A 19060-nucleotide genomic window follows, 5' to 3' on the forward strand; every position below is an offset into this window, starting at 1 on the left:
TTACAAAATCAGATAAAAGCAGAGGCACAACAGGGCTAGAAAAGCAAGCTGTTGCAATGGAGTCTGCCAAAATCCAGTTACAGAGCTTTGACATATCTTTGTCTTAAAGGGCACTCAGCAACCTCAAACAAGTACAGTCATGCTATATAAAACTTACATCCTGTTTATTTGTATTATTTCCCATCTTTCATGCGAAACTCCAGGAAACTAGTCTGTACTTCACAGCACAAGGAAGTGAGTGTTAAGCATGCCCCCTAGTAGCTTTGATTCATACAAAGTGCCTTCAAATTGGTAACTTGGACATTAAGGAACAGGACTTCGAGATTCAATTGAACGAACATCCTCTGGTTAAACAGGTTTAAAGTGTAATGTCTGATCTGCTTCAGGCCATACTTGTGTGTTTCCTTGATTCCAGATTAAGTTTGATCTGTTTACAATTGGAAAGGATTCCTTTCCCCCAAAGTCGCACCTCTACTGACTTAGTTGAAGGCCACACCTGTACTGCAGGCAGTTGATGGTCTGAGTCTGCACACTCCAACTAGATCTTCATCAGGTAGAGGACTGTAAAAGCCAGACCTGCCATAGTGTCCCTGCTGCTGGCACCCAGTGTGGGCAGATGAGAGCAAACTGGTGTGCCTCCAGTGAAGCTGCTCTCATATCCCTCTGCAGGAGACACTTGAGAAGGCGAAAGGCAAGCACTAGATCTCCTTCCTCTCTGCTCATGTTTCATTGTACTCAGACACGTTACAATCAACATTTACCCATCTGCTTGTTGATAAGTTATGAGGCAGGAGACTACAGCACATTCCTTCCTAGAGAACAGGGATTAAATTATCAGCTCTTTTAACTGCCAAGATAAACAGCCAATCTCCCAGGAAACAGATCTATTCCACAAGATGTTAGAGGCCAGCTTTGTACTTCTGATCACAGCTATTCAAGTACTTGGTTACATGTTTATGGTGACAACTAATAAGGAAACACTATTTTACAAAAGTATTACACTTCAGACCTGCTCAGCCTGAGGCAGTTCATTCAGTTGAATTTTTAAGTCCTGTTCTTCCATGTCTAAGCTAAAATTATTTCAAGGCCAGAAAGGTTTAACACATTACCATAACATCAGATTGTAGATCCATCTAATCTAATATCCTGTCTAGGAAACAGCTCAAGACAAGAGTGAGCATGTAGTAGTTTACAACTGCTGCATGAGTGCACCAACAGGCTCTGCAACCTGCCACCTCTACCTCTGAGTGCCCTCTACCCAAGGACAGCTCAGATACAATGCAGCTGCAACACTGGGTCAGGCTCATCTGCAAGAGCTGTGAAAAGCCTCATCAGGACTTTCTCCACTTCACTTCAAGCTGTGTTTAAGTTCAGACCCTCACATTGGTCTGGCTGAGCAGGTCTGAAGTGTAGCCTCTAATCCTGAGCTACGTTGTAGTGCCTTGCTGATCCAGACCCTGACTCAGCTTTCTCATTAGACCTCAGACGTGACTCATTGCTAGTGCCTTGTCTAGCAATGACTGTGACCACCCCTAGTAACTGCCACTGGCCCTTCTCTGCTCTTACTGCACAAGTCTTGTGGGATTAGTGAGGCCACTTCCTCCACCTGCCTTGCTCTCATCCTCATCTCCTGGCCTGCCTACCTTGCAGAGCAGCCCACTCTCGCTGCTCACTGCTGGTAGTATCTCTTTTGAACAAAAGAGGAAGCTCAGTTCTAATCTAATATGGAACCATACACCAATTTAGTAATAACCAAGGTGAACTGGAAAAGCCCAAACCACAACAGATGAATGCAAATTCTCCTCCCAGGTCCTCCTCCAAGCTCCATTAAGAAAGCATAAAATGCAAACTCTCATATATTCTAGGTACAGAGCAATTTAGGACAACTGGCCCTTAAAAGCAGCACTTGAGAAATAATTAAGAATAAGAGCTTCTCTGCAGCTTTTTTACATGTCTACTTGCCACAAAACCTGTTCTTTGCCTCTAGCACCTTATACTAGAAGAACTAGAAGACAGATTCAGTAAACAGTAGGAAACAGAATTAGCAGTGAAGGCAATGATATTCATGCAGTGCAGTTTACCACGAGGCATCTGTCTGTACATGAATTAGTATTTTCCTTAATTATCTGTAATAGGAAATCCCAATATTCTCAGCTGGCCCTGTCAGTTAATATTAACTACAGACTTGGAAAATGATATAAAAATAGAAAGGAAATTGAATCCTGTAGAGGCAGCAGTAGCACTTCACAAGGAATGCAAATAGAACTTCACTGGGAACTGCTGTATTGGCACTATTGGTCCCACTCCACTGTAGAGTTTGCCAACACACCACACGATACAACACAACATGACATTCAGTTAAGTTGTAGCTCTCACACAGAGCAAGAGGACTACCAGAGATAGGAAAAGCAGTAAAAGCAGCAAGTCCAGAGCAACAGGTGATGATTGGCCACCTATGCTCACCTTTTACTGTGCAACAGTTCATCTTTTCAAAACTCTGAAGATTTGATCACAAAGGTGATGTAGTCCTGCAAAGAACTGTGTATGACATACTCCTGATTTTGCCTACTTGAGGAAATTCTGCAGATGGTGTTCTTTAACAAAAAGGGATCTACTTCTCCATGTGTCAGACCTGGCTGTCTAATAGCCCATCACTTGCTACAAAAGATGTAATTTGAACCTAGCAAGCAGGGACTCCGGGAACTTGTGCTGGAGTATGATAGCCACTCCGAGATATTAGGTGGTCTAGGTTGACACTTCAGAGTACAGCTGACGCAGACATTCCTCAGACTGCATCATAAAAATCCATCTGCAGTTACACAGGTTCAAGAGCATCAAGCAGTTATCAAATACAGCAACTACAGACATGGTCTACAGGCTCCCAGAACAGCCAAACATATGTATCTTTGCTGAGGAGCAGCTACAGAAGACAGGTCATACTGCATCTTGCTGAACATCAGTCCTTCTGCACAGTCATAGCTGTAATCATTGTGGAGACAGGGAGTGAAAACTAGCAAACCAGACACTTCGCTACTCTTAGGCAAAAAGAAAGCATGTAGTCTTTCCCATCATCATTCCTCATTCAGTCTGTTTCACCTGCTCGCTGTTCCTCTGGCATTTCACATCCATCTCTCCTTACCACATTCCTTCTCTTCCTTTCCTATTTCTTCTGGGTTTTCTACCTTGGCTTCTCTGACACGTTTAAGACAAGAAAGGATGGACCTAGAGAGGATGGCATAATAATGCAACTATCCTGTTTCTCCATCACTGTATTTAGCTTCCATCCAGCTAGATACAACTGTGGTTTTTTGGCTAAATCAGTAGAAACAGTTTAGGGTTTTCTAAGGCACTGAAGTTCAGTTATTTTAAAAGGAAGGATGCACAACCAAATGAATAGCTAAACTAGCCTAAGAGTTTTGCTTCCTCCTTACAAGGCAAATCCCCAGCAGCAAAAGACTATCCCAGTGCACACTGCCACACACCACACCACCACAGCATTGCTTGGCTTCATATAAGCCAATAACAAATCAAGCTTACATCTTCCCACCAACAGCCCTGAGGGAAGGCATTCATCACTAGATGACTGCAACTTAATCAACATTACTTTATACTTTAAAAAAATATATACCTTTATAACAATAGTTTTTATGTTAATCAAAACCTTTCTTTTTCACCTCCGAAAGACTCCCACAAACATTTGATGTCTCTTTCAGGAGAGGAGTTAACTAAAGTCATTATGTTACAAAATGGAGCACAGTCAATCCTCTTATACAGAACTGCATTTACAGTCATCTCCTTATCAACAGTGTATTGTGCCATAATAACTTTAAATATGTAAATCTCTTCAGTTATATAATTTGTGGCTCAGAAAATGTCCCTGTAGGTCCTGACATAAAACATCAGTGGGAATTACTTCTATTCACTAGGTTTGAACAGCTCTGTTCATTAAACAGGTGTACCCAAGAGTCACTCTGTAAATAGGCCTTGACATACCAGAATATTACTGCTTCCATTGTTTGCAATTGTCTGCCCTTATATAAAACCATATGTATATTTAATAGTTATTTGATAGCTCACAATATACCAGTAATTAAGGAGCATTTAAGATACACATGAATCTATAGTTTCTGCTACACTAGAAAAAAGAGAAATGTTCTTAATTCAGATTAAAATAGATGTGAAGACATAATAACATGTTTTTAGCCTAGGTTTTCTTACTCACTTTAAATAAAAGCTACTAGCCAAAGTTAACCCCCAACTTGTCATTCCTTAACAGGTATTTTATTGTTTCCTTTTATAGTCTTGTCACTCTTCCTCAGAAAAAAACTCAATATGGCAACCTGTAACCTAACATTCTACAAGATAAAAAAGTTGCATCTCTTCTATGTGCACTATTTTTCTCTGTCAGTGCAGGACTGTTCCTTCTGATACTGTTATGACAGAGCTATGTACATTAATTTGGTGGACTGGAGCATGCTATCGCAAGGCCTGACAGCTGTCTCACTACAGGGCCTCCTGCCTCAACTCCTATTTCCACATAAAGCTTCACAAGGCTGTGTCACATCCATGCACCATTTAGGGTTTTCACAGCCTGTGTTTACCTCTGAACCCCATGCAGAGACCATTGGGGCCTGAAAGCATGAGAAGAGAAGCCAGGGCCCTGCTCTGCCAAGGACTGTTGGCATTGTAGTAGAAGGGATCAGAAAAGTGCTTCCCACAAGGCGACAACTTTAAAGCTTTCTGACAGCAGGTGAACAGAACATTTACAGACTGTGGCACTACCTCCCTAAGGCAAGCACCAAGGGCCAGCGGTGCCCTGAGGGCCCTTCCCTTTAAAAGGATGCAAGCATTGAAGAAAGGCTCTAAGGAAGCTAGAGAACAGCATGAAGGCTAAGTGCAAGGCAGTATCCTTTGAGATACAGTAGCCTGATGCACTAGAAAGACCCGTGACTTAGATTGAACATTAATGCTTATGGCCACGGTTCCATGACAAATTATTTGTCATGTAAACAGTATACATAACATTGTGAAAAAAGCAGTTCTTTGTGGGGCAAAAGTGATTTAACAACCAAATGCAGACAGCCTCAAAGAGGAGGAAAGTGGAAGAATGTTAAGGCTGCGAGAACTGCAGAAGTGAAGGGGGAAAGTAGTTTTCCTGCCCAATGACAGGATCCTCCTCTACACTGATGCAGAAGAAACTTACTTGACACAGAAGTCCTACACTGAAAACAGATTCTTGTATCTCCATAAGGCAAGAATACAATATAATTTTCCTTTCTTGCCCTTGCTAGGGTATCTTGTAAAGTCAGTCAGGGTTGATTAAATCACTAAGTATTTCCTGTAATAGCACCTAAGATTACTATCATTAGTATCTCTGAATGTTAGTAAATAATTTCCACATGTGTAAACAGCATCTGGTCTGTTGCACATAATTATGCTGCTGAGGTAGTTTCTGCTGCCATAGTCTCCACTGACTGGGCTGTACCTGCTGCCACATCAGACCACTCCCAGGCAGTTATAACCAGCAGCTTAATTTTTTTCATATCTCAGCAAGTTCACACCCACAAATACAGACTGTACACAGACTACTAAACAGCCTACATCCTCTCTGTTAGTAGCCCTGAGGCAAAAATTATTTATTTTTTTTCTTTCTAGAAGAATATAGCCTTCTGTGCAAGCAAGGACACACAGGTCTTCTAAATGAGGCTGGAACTCAGGCAACCTGTACTTCTCCTATGACTTTACACAACTCTCTTACTCACTTCATATCCTATTTCTGAACTGCAAGAAGAAGATACTACTTTCGCTTTCCTGCCTTTTTTTGTCTTTCTTCTGTATGGTTTCCAGCGTGAGGAACTCCTTTTTTTGACACTCTTAGAATGCAAGCCTGCTGACCCTTGCAGTCTTTTACAGCTTCTCACTAAGAAGAGTTCATTCTGTGGTGAGAAATGTTGCACTGAGGAGAAGGGAATGTTATTACTTCCCTTTCCTCCATAGCCTGCTTTATGAGAACAGCATCTGGCCTGGCAGGCCTCCCTTGTAAAGTGTGGTAGGACCTGGCCGATACAACAGGAGTGGTCACATTTGAGTTGCAGTTTGGCCTCTGGTACTCCACAAAAAACAGCCTTCTCACATTTTTGAGATAGGACAAAGCATCCAGATTATCCAACAAGTTGTAGCAATAGCACGGGCCTGAGGTGAAACCAGAAAAATTGATCTACAGAACAGGTCTGGTCTAGTAAGAGCAGCCAGTAGCTACCCAGCAGACCCCCCCAAAAACAAGACAAACCTGAAATAAAGTTAGAAAGGCAGCTTGTAGGTTACAGTTAGACTCAACAGCCAGATAAAACCACCAGTCCTACAGCACAGCTTAGATACTGAAGGCTCAGACCTGAGTTTAAGTAGAGCTCCTGGGCCCATGGGCAGTGGGTGTGGGTAGAAGTCCCAGATGAGGTTGATTAGTGCCATTAAGGCCTAGTCACTGAGGGCCCTGACACATTTAATTCATTTATCTTAAGGAAAAAAAAAAAGCAACACAATTCTTCAGAGAATCCACAGCTACACAAATACTGTATTTGCACAAACCAAGGATATTTTGGAAGAATTGTACTGTCTCAAACAGGTATCACAGGATTACACAGGCCCCATTGCTCTTACAATTTAATTTTCAAGTGATTATTGGCACAGCTGGCTCTGGACATGACTTGTGCCTGCACAGCAGGTGATCACATTCCTCACAGCCTTGTGACAGCTCAAAACATTTTTCCCTGCCTGTGCTCACTTGCAGCGAATGGGTTTACTGTTTGCAAAATGGCAGGAGCCCCACAGTATGTGCCTTGAATCAATGTGGCCAGCTCTCTTTCCTTCCAACTGGTATTGTAAAGAATATCCCAAAGTACCTTGCAGAACATGCTACACATATACCTTCTCCATATCAGGGATTTTTATGTATCCAACATAGGGACATCCAAAAGCACAAGGTGGTGCAGGTTCTTGACTGTTATCCCCATCTATTTTATTTTATTCTTTTTATTTTTAGTGTGCCTATACCATGTGCTACTGCGCTGTGCAGAGAAGCTAGTAGTAGCAAAAGAATTTACAGAACAGAAGTTACTACAGCACGATGGTTAGAATAGTTGGCGTTACTGAAACTTGATTCTCAGTAATTGGCTGGGAAGAAGTGTTGTACCAATGTCTCCATTCTGCTTCCACAATCCAAACTAGCATCTCTGCTTGGTGCTTATTGTATGGTGTTGACATGCCCTCTGTTCTCTTCCTGACTCAGAGTACTCTTGCTCTGTTGATAAAATGAGTGGAACCATGAACAGCCTCGTGTGTATTTGATCTGACAGCTTGTTAAAGTCCAACTTATGGAGAATAAAAGAGAAGCTGAAAAATCACTTGAATATCATTCACTTCAGGAACTTGAAAAGAAACCATGGTGAACTTAAATGCAACATGAGATATTAGTAAATTAGTAGATATTAGTAAATCAGCTGCTCTTAGGGGAAGCAACAGTGTTTTCAAACTGCTAGAGCCTTGAGTGAACTAACAGGCCTTAATTGCCCTGACCAGCGTCAGCGGTTGCCTCCACCCACTCCTTCTGCCCAGGAGCTCTATTTAAGCTCAGCCCTGGATACTTGCTTCCTGTTTGAGCTTATTGGAGGTATGTTGCTAGTCTGAAGTTCTAGCCCTGCTGTGTTTATGACTTTTTGGTCTTAGCTCTGGTTTCTTGGCTTAGCTCTCATTCATTGAGGTGCCTTGACCTGATTATTCTTAGTAGGTCTGATTCTGACATGGTTTCTTGATTCAGATCTGCCTCATTATTTTCAGGGGCACGCATAAGGATCTAGACTCTTAATTGCTCTTTCTTTGCCTGTCCTACTTGCTTTTTCTTAGGTACAGTGGGGCTGGATCCTGGCTGATGGAGGTCCCTGCTCTCCTGGCTGAGCTGCTGTGTCTGGTTTCCAGCTCCTTGGGGAGCTGCTGCCCCTTGCTGTTTCTTGGTACAAAGCTTTTTGCACCAATTTCACTTGCTGAAAATTATACTTTAAGTATTTCTCCTGTTCTCTCATGTTTGTTAATTAATGGCATTAATTTGATAAGATTATTATGAATGGGCTTAGTTCAGTAAAACTTCTGCTGGTGAACCATGCCTAAGAACATTCTATGTGAAAAGCAAGAGCTTGATCCTTATCACTTCCATTATTTTTCTAGGGTCTTTGAAGACTAATTCAGACTATTGCAGTCAGTTTTGTTGAAAACATTAACTCCACCTTCATTTAAAGCCTTATATTCAATTCTATTAATCGTACATTAGCAAAGCATTCCTCTCTTTGTATCTATGAAGTTCATATTCACATTATAAATCACTGTTGTATAAGCTGCACTTGATTCATATATGAAACTCCAATTGGTGTAAATCCTTTTCCTGCATATAAAACTCTAATTCTGCAGTAACTTAAAGCAATGGTATCTACTATTAAGTGATGAGTAAATAAGCAATTCCATCTAGCCTGTTATAGGCACCACAGTATCCCCTGGGATCCTTAGGCTTTCAAAGGCTGGAAGAAGCAAGCTGTCATAGAATCTTCATGCTTGGAAAGGACCTTTGAGATCACAGAGTCCATATCCTTCAGTTAATCACTGGCCCTGAATTTCAGGGTTCAGGTGAAGGTAATGGGGCTCACTAAGCATATACAATTATTCTCATCTTGTAATCTTAAGTGACAAATATGGAGCAGGAACCACTGATGTATGTTATCCTGTGCTGATTTATTGCATCTGAAAATTGCTTCTGGCAAATGTAACTGAGAATTACATCCACTGTTTGAGCTAAAGCCAGAGCCCTGGCAATAAAGCCCTGTTTAGGAAAGTCTATTCATGTTAAAACTTAATTTTTCATTAATTGGTCTCTCTTATTATAGCTCTTGTGACAGTGTCCCAGGATCCTTAATAAACAGACTAACTGGTGCTCTCTTTACTAATTGAAATTTACAATTTAATTTGGACAATACTATAGTATATCATGAGAAGGACTAGAAACAATTGTTGATGCCTACTGTGGATTATAGCAATGGTTTTCAGCCTTTCTCTGCTGAACCAGACTGTCCATAAAGGTGTTACAAATCTTGCTGCAACACCCAGACGAGGAACTTCCTTAAAGGGTAAGTGATTATGAGATGGTGGTCATTACTGGTAGCTCATGTTTCAGATATTTTTAATGTCCCAGCTCTCCTGATCAGTAGTGTCAGAATATTCAATCTTTTCTCTAACAGTTGAGAAAATATTTTGCTGCTATTTTCTCCTCTTGCTATAATCAAACTGATCAGCTGGCTAGGGAAAACATAAGTGATCATATGATATTGCTTTGTAAAAGCTGAACCATTTCCAGCTGCACTAGAGCAAGTGGCTTGGAGAAGTAACAGAAATAGTATGTATTTCTCTTAAAATTAAATTTTCTAGAGATCTACTTAGTGATTAATCATAATCTAACAGATAACATAATCTAATCATATAAATGAATGGTAGGTAAGTCATGGTGTAACTTGGTTTTCAAGTGCTGAGAATTGCTCAGACCAAGTGATAGTAGGGGAATAGAGAGGTGTATACACCTGAGATTGTATCAAACATTATTTCCAAAATGGAGAGAAGTCTGAGAAATGTGGACCTCCAACAAAAAGAACAATCTTTTTCTATAGATACAGAAGGTTCTTGTATGTCTTTCATCACAGCTGATAACAAAGAAAGGAGAGAAGTGACTGCAGAAGGTGAGATCTAGCACAAAAGGAGTGGTCAAGAAGTCTTTCTAAAGACTTGGACTCTTTGCTAAAATACTTGCTGTACAGTATCAGAAAGTCCTTCTTAGTTGGAGCTATCATTTTGCTTAAAAAAAAGATACTTCTATAGTATATGTAATGTATAATGTAACAAATTTGCACTGGATATCCTGCTGCAGAAGAGATGGAGACAAGGCACTGCAGTTTTGTCACGTGATAAAATAGGTTGTAAGTACAGGTATTGTGCCTTGTCAATGCTTTCAAATTAAAAATGAATAGCTATTCAAATGAAACTGTATTCGAAGAAGTCAGAATTTGCCTCCTTATTTCATGCAGAACAAGTTATCCCCCATTCCTTCCTTATGAGATACTGCTTACTTGAAAGCAGTTAATTGCTTGTGAAAGGTATGAAACTTTAACAGCTGCCTCTGGCTGAGCTGAGTCTTATCTCAGAAGGTAGCTAATCTTGCTGCAATTGCATTTGCTTGAACAATGTAATCAAATGAAGGAACAATGTGCACAAACCCAGTTCCATTATTTAGTGTCCAATAGACTGTAAAATGGATTCTCTAGTAGTTCATGAACTACCACCAAAGCTCCCCTTAACTTAGTGCTATTTGTTAAAAGAAAATACCTCCATTCTACTTATCTAGCTCCTAAAACCAGAATGATGCTATTTTAGGACTAACTTGCAAATAACCAGGTCAATATCTAGTTAACAAAACAGCTGTATCTTTGAAATAGCTTTTATATAGTTATATTCTTGTAGCACTGGGTGTGGACTTTTTTAAACTGTTATTTTTCAGAGTAAGTGTAGGCTTTTCTAAATGTTTGTAATATAACTAGTGTGTTATATGCAGCAAGATGCAGTAATACGCCTTTACTCTGTAGGGGAAAACTGTTTCCTTGGTTTTGTTTTACCATCAAGTAATGTTATCCTCTACAATGGAAGTTTCCTTCATTAGCTAACAAAAAGTCCCTAAGTTTGTGCCAAATACTGCAGTGAAATCTTTTTTAAAGGTCTTGTTACAAAGTCTGTGTACTTGCTAGCTTGCTGGGTGTGCAAAGAATTCTTGAACACAACATTAGAGTGGGACTGGCAGATACGAAACTCTGAATTATTCCACGCAATTACTGTTAGACTCCCAGAGATTAGTTTGCTGCTGATACGGTCCACCACTTCCCTGTTAAGAAAAATAGCTTGCTTATGTGTTTGTCCGATTTCCTACAAAACTAACTATTTAGTCTTCCACAGAGACAAGAAGATATTAAAATGAAGAAAGGATAAGTAACAGAGGAATGAATGAGAGAAAACTTGGAGGAAAAAGGAAGGGAGAAATGAAGGGTGGGAGGAAAATGAAAGAACAGTAAATCGGGTGGGGGATGAGAAACTGAGTAAGGTGAAAAAAGTGAGAAAAGAAATTACTTCACTAAGGCAATATCTCCAGTACAACAAGAACGGCATAAGTTGGGTAAATGAATTGTTGCTTGAACTCTCAAGCTTTCACAGAACACTACTTAAATAATCCGAGTGCAATTTTTTGAGGCCGTCCTACTGTTAATTTCTTCCAGTTATAGTCACAATTTCTTTTCAACAGGACTCTAACCCTTAGGATGACATCTTCTGAACTGGTAGGTTGGTATGTGTAACACTATATAAAGTGATTCTTCTCTTCATGTAACTCCTGAAAGTACACAACGCCCTTCCAATGCCTACCATTATAGGATTTAACACGTGTGTGTTCAGGGTGGCTATTGCTCTTACTACTGAGAAGTCACCTGAGAGTTTTTGCTTTTACCAGAGTTTGCTTTAGTCCAGTTCAGTGGATGACAGCTGGACCTCTATGGTTTGAGCGCAGTAAATTATTCACTTGTTTAGCAAGGATCTATGTTAGTCAGTGAAATGGTCATATACCTACTTTCCGAACTGGCAAAGGGTCTGTTAAAGCTAACTATGCTTTAATATACCACACACATAAACAACATTAAAATCAATATGACTTAGCAAATGCTTTAGTTACCATAAGCTTCATGTCCTTATTAGGTTTGATAGAGGTTAAGTGATACCAAATATGTTAAGTTATCACACTGGTTCTTACAGACCTTCTGCAGTCTTATTTTATACCTTTTTATCTATAAACACTTCTGGAAACTTGCCCAGTTTTCAGAAACCAGTTTGACTAATAGGACTTGCTGTAGAAGTGAATTTAACCTCATTTGCTATTTCCAGCTACACTCTGTTTTTAACCTGCCTTTCAAGGAAATAGGAACTTCTAGTCAAAAAAAGAAAGGGACCAAAGGGAAAAACCAAAGGAAAGCAAACTAGTAGTGGGGCCTGAAGTTACTAAATCTCCTTCAGAGTGAGAAGGAAGTAATATTATCAGCATTTCTGTTAACTTTTGGAGGTCTCAAATGTCTGCTGGTTGCCTTTAAAAATATTTCATACAGAATTTCAGAATTTTTTTTCTGAAAACTATCTTAAAAGTTTTTCCCCTGTCATGGGTGGTGGAAATGAAAGATACCTCCTCCCATGCTGTTCCTATGCTACTTTTTAATAGAGATATTTGTCTTTTGGGGAGCAGAGCCTGGAAGGGACCTTTTTCATCTGCTTTGGACATTCAAAGGCCATTCTTGTCTAAGTACAGCAGCTCTTCCAGAGGAGTCCCTTCTTTGAACAGATGATTGTGACAGACTTGCTTTACAAATTTGTAATCCTCTCACATAAATGTTATGCCAGAACCATTAGCAAGATGAACACATTTGGTGTCAGTAGATATTCCTTAAAAAAAATACATTTGATTTGACTTACTAGTTTTATCACAGCCCTTGCAGCTTTTTTCCATCTGTCTAAAGAATAAGAAAAAACCTGCAACAAAACATCCCTGTAACGGAACAGCCTTTTATTGTCTAGATACAATAGATAAAATTACTTGGCTTTTTATCTAGCTAAAGGGAAAGGTAGCAAGATGGCATAGTCACTGTATTTCATTGTTTCCCACATCATTCACTTCTGGTGCTAGTTACAGCTTTACTAAAAAAATTCTAAATAGTTGTCCCTTAGCAAAAGACAGTTCAAATAGATATTTTTCCAGTAGTTTTACTGATGAAAAAACTGGAGAAAAAGCCCCTTGAATATCTGCATTCTTTCACATTTTTGAAATAAACATTTTTAGTTTAGAAGCTTAATGCAAAAATATTGAAAGGGACCTATCAAGAGACTTATTTTGACATTTCTTTTCAAGCAAACCCCCTGAATTTATGCTTTTCATATCACTTGAAGATATAATATCAGGTTTTCCACAGGCAAGATTATCCATTCTCTGACTAGCTCTAATGTTAATGTTCATGCAGATTACTTTTAGGAAGTAAGCTTCCTACACACCACTAATGACTTTTCAGATCCATTAGTCTGTTATGTATTATTGATTTCAGGCATTACTGATTAATGCTGTAAGTAGATTTATTTCTGCTCCCAGAGAGTAAGGGACTGGCACCTCTTGTTACTGTTGTTAGATGAATGGTATGTTACTGCTTCCTTTAGTCAGTTCCTTGCTATGTCTCCTTCCGTTCCGCTGCTCTGTCCTGTGCCACTGTACTGTTCTCCCCTTTACTATGTTTTTCTGTTTTTCATCCACCTTCTATGTAAGGGGAATTTCCACTAAACTTTGGAACATACAAGGTAGTGCAAAAATGGAAAACTCATGCATATGCAGCAGTGTTTTCAAAGTTAACAGGGTGGTGTTTCACATTTATTGCTCCTTGCAGAGCATGACTCTGCTGCTGGCTGTGAGCTGCTCTGTCTCTGGTTGCTATTGCTCTCCAGGGCCCACAGTCTGGCCCTGGTGGGGGGCTGCTGGCACTATGGAGGCTCCTCAGTCACTGCAGCAGCTCCTCATCCTACCACCTCCAGGTTCTAGATTCTTTGCAGTACCCAGGTATGTGAGTTTACTTATACTGGATTTCTCATGTTTCATTAAGGGCAGTATGGTGCACTCTGAGTTTGTTATCAAGCCCTATACAACCAGATCTGGCTCTTCAATCTCTTGAATTCAGAGGCTACGAACTCCAGCTCCTTTTATCTTTGGCTATCACCTCCTGCTTTGTGCTTTGGAATTACTTTGTATGTTGGATACATACACTGTAGTCACTAGCACCTCTGTTCAGTACAGATTATATATTTTGGCTATTTTCTGCATGCTATTCTACAGGTGTCTGATAGCTGATGTCTTTGGTAGACTGCAGACATCTTGCTTAATATAGTATTTAACTCATCACCTGCACTTTTAAGTCCCTCATTATTTTTGTTGCACTGCTGTAATAATTAGACTTCATATTAGGCTGTCAGCACTGATAATCTACACCATATTTCAAAGCCAGTTTTTTTTAAATACTTCAGTGAAATTTTGAGGAAAATCTTACTTAATGCCAGGTTATCAAATGTCTGTAAGATTTGGTCACCTAAATTAATTCTCAAAAATGACAATGTGCCATCAGCTGTGGGACAGAGCAATAGAAACTACATGCCTATGTGAATCAAGGCTTGGGACCTCAATATAACAGATAGTGCAGGTGGTTGTAAAAGAAGAGTTACAGAATGGGAGTTTTAAATGTACCTGATTCCACATGTCTGTGTGATGTTTTCCTGTTAGACCTTGTCACCTAATAGCCATGACTTTTCTGCAAGGAGATCCAGAGCCAAGCATTCTGTATGAAGTGGAGCAGAAAGGTCCTCAGGTGGGGACAGGTTGTTAAAAAGGTTTTCTGGTAATGTCTGTGAAGGAAGAAGATTGAAATTAAATCAACTGACTAGTATCTACTTTTGGTAAATAAATCAGTCAGTGTAAAGTTGTATCCTAAATTTAAACAGTGTCAATCTCCTGCCTCATATCATGCTAATTAATTCTTTCCTTTGCTAATCACATTAGATAACAGAAGAGGGAATGTGGTTATTAACTCACTTCTGTTAGCATTAACTTTTTCCCCTTGTTGGTTATCTTCAAAGCTTCTGGACCTTCCAAGAGACTTCAGAATATATAGGAGGACATTTAGGCACCCTATTCCCATATAAGTGGCAACCCATGAGAGACTAATCTAAAACTACTTTGTCTCCTCAAGTATACAAGTTACTTAGCATGTACTATCAGAGCTATATGGTTGCAAAGAAATATATTTCTTGGTGTATGGTTAGAAATACAACTGTCATTTGCCCAAGATATTTTGGACCTCAGGACTCCAACAATCTTATACTACAAGTATTTTCCTTCAGGAATACTTTTTCCTTCTTACTTGCTTTCCTTTGCCTAGCCTAAACCACAAAGTTGTGGATAATCAGTGCAAAGTCTTTTGAACTCCATCCCCCAGACCTATAAGAACAAGATTTCAAGAGATAAACACATGTTATTAACTTATATTAATATGAATACATAAGCAATATTAACTTGGAATTATTTACCTTGGTGCAAATAGATACAGGGAAAATGTATGCCCTAAGCTTTAGGATTTCTAGCTGCTAACTTACTAGCAAGCTAAAGAGAATAGTCAAAAATCCTATTTCCTTCTGTCACTCTCCTAGCAACAACAAAGAAAATGCCACTTGAAATAGTTTCTGATTTTTCTCACAGTCACACTGTACTCCTCCTGGTCAAGCAGAAGGGTTCTGTAGTATGGTCAGAATAAAAGGATCTGTTTGCATTCAAACCTGGTTTGTCCCCTTGTATGACAGGACAGTGTCACCATAAATGAAAGTCAGACCCTCAGGCAAATTCAAATTTCAATTGTTGGGTTGTGGTGCTGTCTTGAAGAGCATGTGTTGAACTGTCCTTTTCCACAGCAGGAAAGCTGCACCCCAGTGTCTCTGCTGACCTCTGGGAAGCTCAAGTATGAAATTGTTGTCCCTGTCTCCTGCTAATGATCTGGACTGATTTGGATCACGAGTAGGAGATAGAGATACAGTTAAAAACTAGGAGTACCTATGGCAATTTAAGGGCTTCTGTGGCAAATGATCAGTTTGTTGCATGTTTGTTTTCTAAAAACATGCACCATGTCAGAACTGCACTGCAGTTATGACACAGGTTGTTTTGTCTCTCCCTCATATCTAGCCTGCTTAACCCCTCACTGTGCAGCAGTAGAAGCTCTTGGTTTTAGATTCAGTAACACCACATTCCTATAGATAAATTGAAATAAATCATCACAGAACATGAAAACAGAGCAGCGAAAGCAAGGAACTTCAAATGACAGTGCAATGCCTCTGTATTTGCATTAATACTGTTATTTACTGGAACTGTTCGGAAATTATTTCACTAGCTCCAGCACTGCTGATTTTTACTAGTTTTTCTTGCAGACATGAAGATTCTTTAAGATTGCCTTAGTAACAGATGCAGTAATTTCCCTGCATTATCTATCACTGCAGTGGTAAGTCCCTTACCATTTATTTTTGCTGGCACTGTCCCATCGCGAAGACTTTGAGATTTTCTGGTATTTAAGGAGAGATTTGTTTTTTAACATACCATTCTAATACACTATTTCCTAAAAAGGAATCTCCTTCAATACACAGAGCAGTCTCCTGTATGGTTTCAATACAACATTTAAGTAATAGAGGCGACTTCTGAAGTGGTATGTGAAGTAGTCCCAATAATAACGGAAAGCTCAAGACTAATTCAAAGTCACGTTTCTTGGGTCTGCTAGTACTAGTGGGACAGAAAAAGTAAAGAAGTTTAAAAAAAAAAAAAAAAGGCAGACCTCAGCATAATGAAATTTTTTTTCCCCCCATGTGCTGCATTTCTCCCATAGCTATGCCCCGAGGGTAGATTCAACTCGGCTAACCTTAGCAAGAGTTTTACAACTTGCTTCTGCTAGTCATCAATGCCCTCTCTGTAGCAGTGTGGAGAGAGACAGGCAACCCTAGAGGGTGGCTTATTCTGGCTGTCTTAGACACTTATCGCAGAATGGAATGACTTGGGAGGGAGGCATTTAAAGAGGGCACACAGCTAGTTCAGAAGAGACAGCTAAGTAGCCTCGGCCATTGAAAACTTAAGATGAACACCCACTTTTCTAAGGTCTGTATCTGCATAAAAATTTTCTGGTCAATCAAAAGAACTTAATCCCTTGGATTGTAATTCTTTTTACAATGCCAGGAAGCTGTTGCAGGAACCTTAGGAGATGTCTAAACATTTGTAATTTTTTCCTTAATATGGATACAGATTCTTTTGGCCTGAAAGCTCATTTGTATTTAGAACGCCACCATTTTATCAAAAGATACTTTACCTGGAGACCACTTCAGTTTCAACACAGCACTTGGTTTCTGAAATTCAGTACAGGGGAAATGAGAAGTTCACATTATAGCTGACAAATAATTTTCTTTACTCCAATTTCTTGAAAAAGGATGGAGGAAATGTGTGGGTTTTGTACTAGCAACTGATGTTTAGGAAAAGCTGTAAAATGCTCAAGCCTCTGGCAAAACATGGCAAGCATCTGTTGTAAACCAAAAAAATCTTTGGTAGAATGCTAGATGCTGCAGTCTAGCCTGGAGAAAGGTTTCTACCTCCAATGCAGAGAAGTTTCTAAACAGTTGGACTATTGTGTAATTGAAGACCTGTGACTGTTTCCTGAAGAAAGGAAGACAAAAAGGGAACTCAGATCAGGGAACAGCCAAAATAATCACATACATTTTTGCTAACATCAACTAAATGAATTTCTAGTAGAACTGCTTGGTAATAAAACCTATAAAAATACTTGCATATATATTTTTTTCTATAGAGGAGAGGAATTGCTATTGACCATAGAATATCAATAAAGACACTACCTATAACTCAGAATACTAATTTTATCAATGAGCATTTATTTCCAACTAGTGAAATCTTCTGTCAGACAGACAAAATTGAATTAAAATTGGATTTTAGTAAGGGCTGGGCGGGGAGAAGTGCTTCCATTGTGATTTCTCAAGTACCAGAACAGGAAAACAACTTGCAAATGGCTGGACAAAGATAAACTATTTAATTTTTAGTATATTTTTACTTCAACAAGGGAAGTATTTGTATATGTGAATATTCTGGGAAAAATATGCTTTTAACATTTGCTCGTGTCTACAAAGTCAACAAGTTATAACCAAACCTTATCAAATTCTAAATTATATTATTCCAGAAGTATTGCATGAGTATCCACATGGTTAATTCCTCATGTCAGCATTCACTTTTGGGTTAGGTTCTTTGTGATAGGAGAGAGATGTTTTTCAGATTTTCATCTCACTAAGATATGGTGTTGGTTTTTTTTCCCTGAAGCTGCATTCCGAGCTCATCAGTGTGGAGCTGTTGTTTTCATATTATATGCATGTTAGAATTTTTGAGCCCTGATATGTTCTTACCGCTCTGCCTAATAGACCCCAGTCAACAAGGAAGAATTCACTTTCCTCCCTACAGTCAGACAGTCACAGAATAGCTGAGGTTTGACAGCGCTTCTTCAGATCATCTAGTCCACCCACCCTGGTCAAGCAAGGTCAGCTACTGCAGGTTGCTCAGGACTGTGTCCAGCTGGCTCTTGAATAGATCTAAAGATGGAGATTCCATAACCTCTCTAGGCAACCTGTCTCAAAGTTTGACCACCTCCACAGTAAAAAACTGTTTTCTTGCGTTAAGATGGAAATGACTGATTTTAAATTTGTGTCCTTTGCCTCTTTTCCTTGTCTATGTCATTCTTCTTATTAAAGCAAAAATCTGAAACAAGATTTTCATTGTACAGTTTGTTTTGATACAGACTTTATCTCAATAACAGCTGCACTAAATCAAATGCCTTCAACTAATTTAAATCTAGTTCTTCAGAAGCATTAGCCTAGTATAGTTATAATAATGTAGCTATCAACAAAAATATTCAGGTGAAATCTTGTGTGGAAAATAGCATGCTTATTCAGACATATGTTAAAAAGTGTCTGTTCCTTTGACTTCCAGTAGTAGCTAGAAAGGAGCTACAGGCTTTTTTGGTATTCAGTCCTGCCTAGTCACTAGTATGTCATATGGAAGATCTTTTACAACACTTACTTTTCAAACATATTTATAGCTAGGAAAAATTAAAAAAACAAACCACAAACTCTTAAAAGAGCATTTTTATGCCACAGTTATTGTTACATTTCTGGAGTACTGATATTTGAAGTCCTTTTAACAGTACAGAGCCAGCATTATCAAGGAAAACTGCTGAGTTTCATCTTGGCTCATACATCATCATAAAAGTTGCTAGCTACACATGACTGAACACTGTTATTCATGGTGAAATTGTAGAAACAACTTCTCTCT

General features: G+C 39.2%; 1 protein-coding gene across 3 annotated transcripts in view; it reads right to left on the reverse strand.

The window, feature by feature from the left end:
- The window catches only part of WAPL (WAPL cohesin release factor), a 160712-nt gene that overhangs the window by 86062 nt on the left and 55590 nt on the right, over positions 1–19060 (reverse strand). For all 3 annotated transcript variants that reach the window (XM_074591007.1, XM_074591008.1, XM_074591006.1), the window contains one exon: positions 14393–14550. The gene's annotated coding sequence lies outside the window, so the exon portion shown is untranslated. The remainder of the gene's footprint in view (positions 1–14392; positions 14551–19060) is intronic.

This window comes from Larus michahellis, chromosome 6 (genome assembly GCF_964199755.1).
Source record: "Larus michahellis chromosome 6, bLarMic1.1, whole genome shotgun sequence".
In the NCBI taxonomy this organism is placed as follows: domain Eukaryota; kingdom Metazoa; phylum Chordata; class Aves; order Charadriiformes; family Laridae; genus Larus; species Larus michahellis.